The 10,291-nt window shown below is 43.5% G+C and overlaps 1 protein-coding gene and 1 pseudogene across 2 annotated transcripts in view; one reads left to right on the top strand and one right to left on the bottom strand.

Moving 5' to 3' along the window:
* Positions 1-6,799, top strand: part of LOC309548794 — an 18,043-nt pseudogene extending 11,244 nt beyond the window's left edge. The window contains exons 3-4 of the transcript in view: positions 1,018-2,431; positions 6,649-6,799. The product of the transcript in view is annotated as an uncharacterized misc_RNA (transcript). The remainder of the gene's footprint in view (positions 1-1,017; positions 2,432-6,648) is intronic.
* The window catches only part of LOC309550239 (uncharacterized protein), a gene marked incomplete at both ends in the record, with an annotated part of 1,760,330 nt that overhangs the window by 1,036,473 nt on the left and 713,566 nt on the right, over positions 1-10,291 (bottom strand).

Here is a 10,291-nt window from a genome sequence, read left to right as displayed (position 1 = left end):
AGCAGCTCCACTCGGTCCACAGCACTCTGGATCCTTTCCTGCAGCCCAGCTCAACCTCCGGTCCTCTAGGCCGACAGCCCAGGACACACTTGCTTCCTCTGACAGGAGGAGTGACAGCCGGCAGCCTCCTCCTGGGACTCTGCTTCCCGCCAAAGACACTCTGTCATGTGCTCCCCTCAGACTTATACCCCATCCCAGGGTGCATTGCTGCAGGTCCCGCCCACTGAGACAGATATAAGCCCTGCTGCACTATTGGTCAGGATTCCTCCACTGTCCAACAAGACCCATCATTGAACACAGTGGGGAGACTCCCCAAACTCAACAGGCACACCTGGAAACGCATGACAGCCTAGCTGAATGATCAATGCCCCCCCCCCCCCCCGATAAGCAGACAGGGCCATATAAATACTTTTTCCTTGCACCTACCTAGTAGGAGGGAGCTACGAACTTTAAAATGCTCGACCGACATATATTACTCCTGAAAAATACCTATACCAGAAGTGACACTGACCCCAGCCAAATGCAAAACTAGTGACAAACACTCAGAAAAGATGAGTAGGGAAAATGTCAGTGGCCTCCACCTGTAAAACCATTCCTGTTTTGGAGGTCGTCTCATTGTTGCCCATCTAGTGCACCTGTTGGTAACAACCCCCTCTGCTACTTCACTGACCAGATAAATATCCCAGGAATTTCCCTGACTTGATGCTATACTCTGATTATAAAGTGTTGAGCAGTGTATATGAGTGTGGAAAACTCTTGGTAATTTTTCTTGTCTTCTGACAGACGGACTCTGTGGTGGGAATAGAAGGACATCGGAGGAAGATGTGACTACAGAAGATAATGACATGGCATCTTCTCCAGAAGTAAATCCCGTTCCTCATAATATACATGACAGACCTCACCATTGGAGGAGATCATTGGAATCTCCTGATACTTCACATAGTCCTCTAATATCTGACGGTGCCGACGGGTGCGGGAAACCATCTCATCTCAGGGAATCTTCTTTATACCATACAGGAGAGAATTCATTGTCATGTTCAGAGTGCGGCAAATGTTATAAATACAAAAAAAGCCTTCTTAGCCATCAGAGAATACACACAGGTGACCTTCCCTATTCATGTTTACAGTGCGGGAAATATTTTAAACAGAAAAGATACCTTCTTCAGCACCAGAGAATTCACACAGGGGAGCAACCTTTTTCATGTTCAGAGTGCGGGAAATGTTTTAATCAAAAAGGACACCTTCTTCGCCATCTGAGAATTCACACAGGGGAGCGTCCCTATTCATGTTCAGAGTGCAGGAAATGTTTTAATAATAAAATAAGCTTTCTTAGCCATCAGAGACTACACACAGGTGAGTGTCCCTATTCATGTTCAGAGTGCGGGAAGTGTTTTATTTCGAAAGGAAACCTTCTTAGCCATCAGAGAATACACACAGGGGAGCGTCCCTATTCATGTTCAGAGTGCGGGAAGTGTTTTATTTCGAAAGGAAACCTTCTTAGCCATCAGAGAATACACACAGGGGAGCGTCCCTATTCATGTTCAGAGTGCGGGAAATGTTTTAGTCAAAAAGAACACCTTCTTAGCCATCAGAGAATACACACGGGTGAGCGTCCCTATTCATGTTCAGAGTGCGGGAAATCTTTTAATCACAAAGCACACTTTCTTCAGCATCAGAGAATACACACAGGAGAGCGTCCCTATTCATGTTCAGAGTGCGGGAAATGTTTTAATCATAAAAGAGACCTTCTTAGCCATCAGAGAATACACACAGGGGAACATCCCTATTCATGTTCAGAGTGCGGGAAAGGTTTTAGTCGAAAAGAAGACCTTCTTAGCCATCAGAGAATACACACAGGTGAGCGTCCTTATTCATGTTCTGAGTGCGGGAAATGTTTTAATCATAAAAGAAACCTTCTTAGCCATCAGAGAATACACACGGGTGAGCTTCCCTATTCATGTTCAGAGTGCGGGAAATGTTTCAGTCACAAAGCACACTTTCTTAAGCATCAGAGAATTCACACAGGGGAGCGTCCCTATTCATGTTCAGAGTGCGGGAAATGTTTTAATGAAAAAGGAACCCTTCTTATCCATCAGAGAATACACACAGGTGAGCGTCCCTTTTCATGTTCAGAGTGCGGGAAATGTTTCAATCGTAAAGAAAACCTTCTTAGCCATCAGAGAATACATACAGGTGAGCGTCCCTATTCATGTTCAGAGTGCGGGAAATGTTTTATTTGTAAAGGAAACCTTCTTGGCCATCAGAGAATACACACAGTTGAGCCTCCCTGTTAATGTTCAGAGTGTGGGAAATGTTTTGCGCACAAATGTTTACTTATTAGACACCAGAAAGTTCATACAGGCGAGCGTCTCTAATCTTGTGCAGAGTGTGGGAAATGTTTAACTAAGAAAGAACACCTACTTACACACAGGTGAGCGCCCTTTTTATTGTTATGAGTGCGGGAAATGTTTCCAAACAAAGGTTTATATCTTAGAAACCAGAAAGTTCATACGGGCAAGCGTCCTATTTCGTGTTCAGAGTGCGGGAAATGTTTAAAAATAAAGGAAATATAATGAAACATCAGAGTGCACCCCCTGCTGGTACTAAGGGAAATGGACGCTGGATTGTAACGGGTGGAACTGTTTAGTCCATAAACAAATGTGAAACACCCACAGTCCACTCGGGGTTGGTTTACACCCGCATCGCCCTCTGACCCGCTGTGGGGTTGGCAGGCAGCTGGGAGCACTTATGTTAACCCTGTAAAGCCCACGCCAGTACGCCGCAACCGTATGCATCGGGGCTGTTGCGGCACAACCCCATTCAGTTGAATAGCATTGCCCAATGTGACCGGGGGGTGCGAGGTTTGCAGCAGCCGAAAATTGCAGTGCCATGTGTACCGCCCTATCCGGCTGCCATTTAAGCTTAAGGGGGGTGGTAAAATAATGACTCAACTGTCTACCTTTACCGATCCCTCCCCACATGAGACAACAGGCAGGAAACCATGACAATACATGGGGCAACAAGTGAGCAATTAAGACAAAACATGGGGCAACAGGTGGGCAATCCGCACAATACATGGGATAATAAGTGGGCAATCCTGACAATATATGGGGCATAAAACCAATGAAAATGGTGGCACTCCAACAGGTTATAGCGATGATATTTATTACAGACAGTCAATACGGGATACAGAAAGGTGGACGCGTTTCACACGTAATATCGTGCTTCTTCACCACGGTGTGCGTACCTGTTGGTAATACATGGGGGCAACAAGTGGGCATTCATGACAATACATGGGGCAGCAGACAAACAATTCTGACAATACATTCTTTTTGTGTTCTACTTATAAATATGAATATAGATCTAACCTACTGGATGGAAAAAGTTCACTGTAACATGCATTAACCAACAGCAGCCAATCAGGATTAACTTTCACTGGTGAACCTTCTTAGAAGGGGGGGAGTTGAGATCTTGCATTGATTATAGGGTCCTCAATCGCATCACGGTCAAGAATGCATACCTGATGATTGGTTGCTTAATTTTTTTGCTCCTTTAGATTTATTGAAGTAGCCGGCTTTTTATTGGTCCAACCAATGTATGATTATTAATACATTTGACACATTTGTTAATTCTATTATAAAAGATTTAAGCTTTATTTTATTCATATCATTACTGTGTGGTAATCGCTTATTATGATCTTGTCCAATAAAAACTCTTCGTACAATATTCTGTGCCGAGTCTTCTTTTTTACCAATGATTAGATGATCGGTGATTGGAATGTGATCAGTTCATAGAGAGTCATCCATTGGGGTTTTATTAGTGAGATGGAGAGTGGAGAAGGCACCACATTGACAGCCATTGGAGGCCCTTTCTAAAGCCCTAAACTTTTTGGTAACCTGTCTATGACATTAGTCTTCCAAACTCTATCTCACTGAGCTAAGGCCAGAAGAGTTCCAGGAGTTCTTCTCTGTCCACAGTTCCCAAACCAAAAGGAGACATCCACCACATCTTCAATCTTAAGGCCCTAAATGTCCTCAGCTGGGCCCCGGAGTTCCGTATGTAATCCACCAGATCATAGCCTCTCTCTTTATCAGGGAGACTTTATTCTTTGACCACCCCCATACATGTACTGCGGTAGGGCGGCCATTCTGCGCAAAATCACGTACCTGTCCGTCATCTGCTTCTCCGGGTCTGGGGTGTGCACAGGCGCCGCCGGTGCCCGGGAGCCACTCAGCGGATCCGGCGGACACGGTGTCCTCCTGAGAGAGGTGGAACAGTTGTCTGCCAATGTAAACAAGGCAGATTGCCGTTCTGTTAGTAATGAAGATGGAGATCCTGTGTTTCTGCTAATGGAGGAAGGAGATACTGGCGCACAGAGATTATATATATGTAGCGTGCTCCCCACAGGGGCTGCGGAGTATGTTCATTTCCTCCACACTCCCTTGACCCTGAGGCACCTCCAACCCGCTTGACACTATGGGTTCTGACATGGTATTTCAGAGAAACAACAATGACACTTGAATAACAATATATCAGTTTACTGACTTAAGAAGGAAATGAACAGATATAGTTTCAACACAACCGGAAATATGAGTGTAAAGAACCAAAGTGACATTCTGAATCTTAAAGTCCCAGAATCACTGAGTGGCCCAAGACTCCGAATCTCATACACCAATAATGTCAGCTACAACTAGATATAACAAGATCTAACTGAAGAAGTATATGAATATGAATGTAATAATGATTCAATTCCTCTTATAAATGTGTGAGAGTGACAAATCAGACGTTTGTCTCTATATTAACTGTAGATAAAACAGTTGGATCTGACTAACTCAGCTGCATCTATATATCTCAAGAGAATCCATATCAATCTTAAATATAACCTGAAAGAGTGCACTCTATCACCTATAGGGGGCCCCCTTTCCTATGAATTAAATGAGTCTCTTCCTGGGCATGGCCTTGCTAATCTTCGCCAGCAGTAGGAGCTCTAATCATTCCGTGAATGATATTTGTAATCCAAAGGGAAAAAGGGGTATTTGTAATTCAGGCTCTGTCTACAATGAAGTCAGTATAAACCACTGTATGTGTACAGATGAGGCCTCCTGGTTCGCCAAGCACTATGAAAGATCAGGAGTGTCCCATGGCAACTGCTCCAATACATTAAAGTCCTCTCTGTGTCTCTGCTGTGTCACAGGCCCTTTCACTGTGCCCGTGAGCTGCTGTGCTCACTACAATTAGGTATCTCTCACCCAATCCTCTGACAGTCCTCCGCACCAGGCTGGTCACCTCTCTGTAACGTCCGCCACCTCTCCAAGGTGTCTCAGCACTAGGCCACGGCCTCTACTCGCTCTGCTCTCCACAGCGGTTTTCCAGCACATCCACACCGCACGCGGTCCCCGAGGCAAGAGAGCGAACATCCCACTCCGCCCCTTATTTATATACTCTCCCATAATCCCCCGTGGAACCCGCAGATCCCTAGGAGGATAGTTCCATCCGGCCCACTTTGCACAGTCTTTATCCTCCACTGGACTATATATTCCACAATCCAACACGCCACTCATCAGGAGAACCTCAAAATAAGCAACAAACTTAAAGGAACAGTATATCAGCCTTAACTATGCTGGTAGCAATTTCTTCACTTGGCTACATCCTCCCCCGACTTGAATGTCTTTGGTCCCCAAAGATGATGGGACTCCTAAGTGGGAGATTCCATTGAGATATAAAGTACCACAGAATTAAAACTAACAGCAGTCTTGTGTAGAACTAATAGCAGCTAACAGCTGGTCAATAAATGCACCTTCTAACAGCTGACTATACAAATTACTAGAAAGGTCTGAGTCACTCTCACAATAGGCCAACAAGAAATCAGTGGCCAACCTAATAGTGTCAGCAGGTAGAATAAGATCATCTTCCTTGGGAATCCCAACAGAAGTGGCAGTTACTTGTGTGGGGCGTTGGGGCGTTACAATTTGTTCTTCAGAACTCTCTCCTAGGGTATCATACGTCAGTCTCTTTGGTGGGTGTATTTCCCTTTGCAGCCTTAATTACACCCCATCTCTGGGTTTAGATTCACTTTCCAACCCTTGAGAGCTACAACTAGGTTGAGACTCCTAATACTCCTCAGAAGGGCCCATTGACTCCTCTGTGTCTTGTACAATTGAACTCCTGTCTTCCTCATGAACCCTGCATGTGGCATCCTCCTGAACCCTGCACGTGGCATCCTCCTGAACCCTGCACGTGGCATCCTCCTGAACCCTGCACGTGGCATCCTCCTGAACCCTGCACGTGGCATCCCCCTGAACCCTGTGCATAGTATCTTTCTGTGAGAACAAGGGTGAAAATTGCGCTTAGCAGTCGCTATAAAGTGCTTTGGTGCATATGTGATTGATCACAAACTTGCAATGTAAAGCAAACCTATTCAATAGTGTTAAAACCAAAACCAATAAATAAATAAATGAATCAAAAGGTGGTTCATGTGATAAAGTCCTTAAAGTGCTTAGTGCAGACTGTGTCTTCAGCAGCAAACTTGGACTAGATGGGAAACCTTCACCAGACACCTCCACCCAGTGGTAAGACAATATACCTCTTACCAGATATAGATGACCCCTTAATTACTGGGGGTCAAAACCGGCATTACTCTCCATACAGGCTCAAGACTGTCCTCAGCGCTGTCTCCACTCAAAGGATTAAAGCCCAAAGGCCTTTAGGAAGCTCCGGATCTCCGGGCATCATAATGCAAAAAGAACAAAGGAAACTCCAATGGTGTAATAACGTCATATACTGGGGTTTAATAAGATAGATTGCACTTACATCATAGCGGTATTTGTTGGCCTGGAAGTACAATACAGCTGGTCTGGTGGATGGGACGCCGCTTGCGCATCTGCGCTCCACCTCACCGGAACTCTACGGTCTCACGTTTCCCGACGCACGTTTCGTCAGCCGCGCTGACGTCATCAGGGGATCATGTGACCGTAATTTTCCTCACAATATAAATAGAGGCTGGTGCGCTCGCAGCATCCAATCACTGTCCCCTGGCTTCTAGAACCGCCCACTCTGCAATAGACTGTTGGGTTCTTCCCCTTCATAAGGGTACCTACCGGGGACAAAATTAGAAAGATTTTTTGACATGTTAACCCTATTTCTGCTCTTCCGGTATGCACCATTGCTATTCCTTGGGGCAAAAAGATTACAAGCTCTGTCAATGATCTTATTTTCCAAATTTACAATAAATTATTGCATATTGGATGGGATGCTGTTTGCGCTATAACGAAAATTTGATCCATAAAAAACATACATACTTTAAAATTCCCAATATACATTAATAATGAATTTTATTTTATTCAACATCCTAAAATTAAAAAATATAAATTTTAAAAAATATATATGTAATTTTAAAATTTAATAAAAGGTAGATATAAAATATTTGGGTTAAAGATGATATATTCCTAAAAATTTGAAATATAGCAGTTCAGATCAATATCAATATTCATACCCAATGGCTGCAAAGTGTTCATTTTGTAGATCCATTGGGTCTCATTCATGGAAATTTTTTTAGTCATGTTTCCCCCTCTCCAGTGATTATCTACTGCATCTATCCCACAAAAAGACATGAGGGAAGGGTCCCTGTTATGGTACAGGCGGAAATGGTTGGAGAGGCTGTGTTTAGGAAAGCCTCTCCTTACATTCCCAACATGCTCATTAATCCTGACGGATAATTGGCGAGTTGTTCTGCCTATATACTGCAACCCGCAGGGACAACTAATTAAATAAGTCACATGAGTAGATCTACATGTTATGAGTCTGTTAATATTGAATTTCTGTCCTGTCGCTTTTGATTGAAAAGAGGTGATTTTCCTGGGATTTTCCTTGGTCATTTGGCAAGCATTACATTTTCTACAAGGATAGAATCATTTTACATCCAAAAAGGTGGACTTCCTCTTTGGAGGGTCAGGTATATTAGGAGCCAGCATGTGTCTAACATTAGGGGCTTTCCTATATATAAAGTGCGGTCTGTCAGGTAGAATTTGATTCAAAGTCTTGTCTTTCATTAAAATAGGCCAATATTTCCGGACAATCCCTTCAACTTGTTTATAATTACGATTAAAATCAGTTAAAAAGGCCAATTCACCCTTATTTCCCACATCCTTATTCCTAGTTTTTAGTAGTTCATTTCTGGGCATCTGATGCACAAGATCTCTGGTTTTAAGAACTTCCTCTAATCTGTATCCCTTTTCCACAAACCTAGCTGTTAGAAGGTTTGATTGAGTAAGGTAGTCTTCATCATTTCTGCAATTGCGTTTTATACGCATATACTGCCCTTTTGGAATCGCACCTAACCATTTGGGATGGTGACAGCTTCTGGTGGGGATATAGCTGTTTCTATCAGTTTCTTTAAAATAACTCATAGTAGAAACAGCTCCACCCTGCTTCACCAAAGTCAGGTCCAAAAAATGTACTGACATTTTGTCCCATGTGGCCGTAAAGACCAGGCCATATTGGTTCCCATTGATGTGTTCAATGAATGATTTCAAGGACTCCTCAGGACCACTCCATATCAGGAGTAGGTCGTCAATAAATCTTTTATATAGGACCAAAGAAGGATTTGGATTGGCAAAAATCTCTTTTTCTTCCCATTGGCCAAGTAAAATATTTGCCACACTTGGGGCATACTTGGCGCCCATGGCAACGCCTTTAATTTGATTGTAATAACCCCCGTCATGCCAGAAGTAATTGTTTTCCATGGCTAAACTTAAGGCATCACAAATGAATTTCTTTTGGCGTGGTTTTATATTAGTTTTAGTATTAAGGGCAGAAATGGTGGTATTTAATACATCATCTTGTTTTAGGCTTGTGTACAACGACTCAATATCAATTGTTACCAAGAAAGTATTGGGTTGTACTTCCACCTGTTCTAGCAAGTTAATTAAATGCTTACTATCTTTATTAAGATGGGATGGATGCAGAGGTACTATCGGCTGCAAAAAGTGGTCTACATATTCTCCTATGCGAGAGAATATGGAATCTATTCCACTTATTATTGGTCTCCCAGGGGGCTTGGTTTTATTTTTATGGACCTTTGGCAGCTGATAGATTGTAGGTAGACGTGGTGCTTTAGGCACTAAATACTTTGCCTCCTTCTTGGTTAGGATGGTTAGGATGCCCTCATCTTTGGCCTTCTTGACCAAGTTTTCCAGTCTCAATTTCAAACCAAGGGTGGGATTGGTTCTCAGTTTTTTGTAGGTAACTTGATCACCAACTAATCTATCAAGTTCCTCTTTGTAGTCATTCTTATTGAGAACCACTATTCCTTTATCTGCCCCTCGAATCACAATGTTTTTACGGTTTTCCAGTTCCTTAAAACCTTTTTCTAATTCCTTTCTGGTGCCTTGTTTCTTATATTTCATTTTTCGTATATCATCTTCAACCATGTTTTTAAAAACTTCCAAACAATGATTGGAAGCTTTGGGGGGATTAAAAACAGACCGATTTTTTAATCCACTGTTCTGGTATTCCGTAGTATTCACATTGGCAACAAAGGGTTTTTCTAAAAAGTGTTTCTTAATTTTTAACTTCCTGACATATTTTTCAATGTCAATAAAAGTGTTGAACTTGTCAACACTTTTGTCAGGAGCAAATTTTAACCCTAACTCCAGTACTTTTAATTCATCTGGTGTGAAATGGACGTCACTAAGATTGAAAATCCCAGCTCCTAGGATTCTCTTTTTCTTTTGTTTCTTTCGTCCACCCCTACATCCTCTCCTCTGTTTTCTCCCCTTCCTACTGGTGGGCCATTTTGTTGGGGTGTCGTCCCCTGTTGGTATTGGGGATAAGTATCCCCTCCCCATTGTTGCCAATAGTTCCCTCTCTGCCATTGGTTCTCCTGGTTCCATTGCTGTTGGGGTCTCCAGTTCTGGGGTCCATGACCTCGTTGCCAGGGGCGGCCTCTCCGACCTCCTCTGTGGTCCCGACCTGTTCCATTTGGGTGGTTTTGGGAGCCTCTTCCTCTCCCTCTCGGGCCTGGGGCGCCGCCTCGCCCCCTCCCCCGAAAACCCCTCTGGGGTTGGTTTTCCGGGGTGTAGGCCAGAGGGGAGTAATTGTTGTAGGTCGGTATGTTATATTGGGAGGGTTTAAAGTACTGGGGTCTGTTATTCCTATTCTCAGAGTAGTCAAACGTACTTTCATTATCAAAATTTGGAGTTCCTCCAATGGGAGTGATGTTGGGGTCGGTAAACCTTTCAATCCCCGTTTCTCTCACCATTGGGGACTGCACAGGGATGTTGTTAGTGGCATT

The sequence above is a fragment of the Pelophylax lessonae genome (genome assembly GCF_965119305.1).
Source record: "Pelophylax lessonae genome assembly, chromosome: 3".
NCBI lineage: Eukaryota > Metazoa > Chordata > Amphibia > Anura > Ranidae > Pelophylax > Pelophylax lessonae.
Note: the sequence above shows the minus strand (reverse complement) of the source record. Positions and strands in the feature narration are given on the sequence as shown.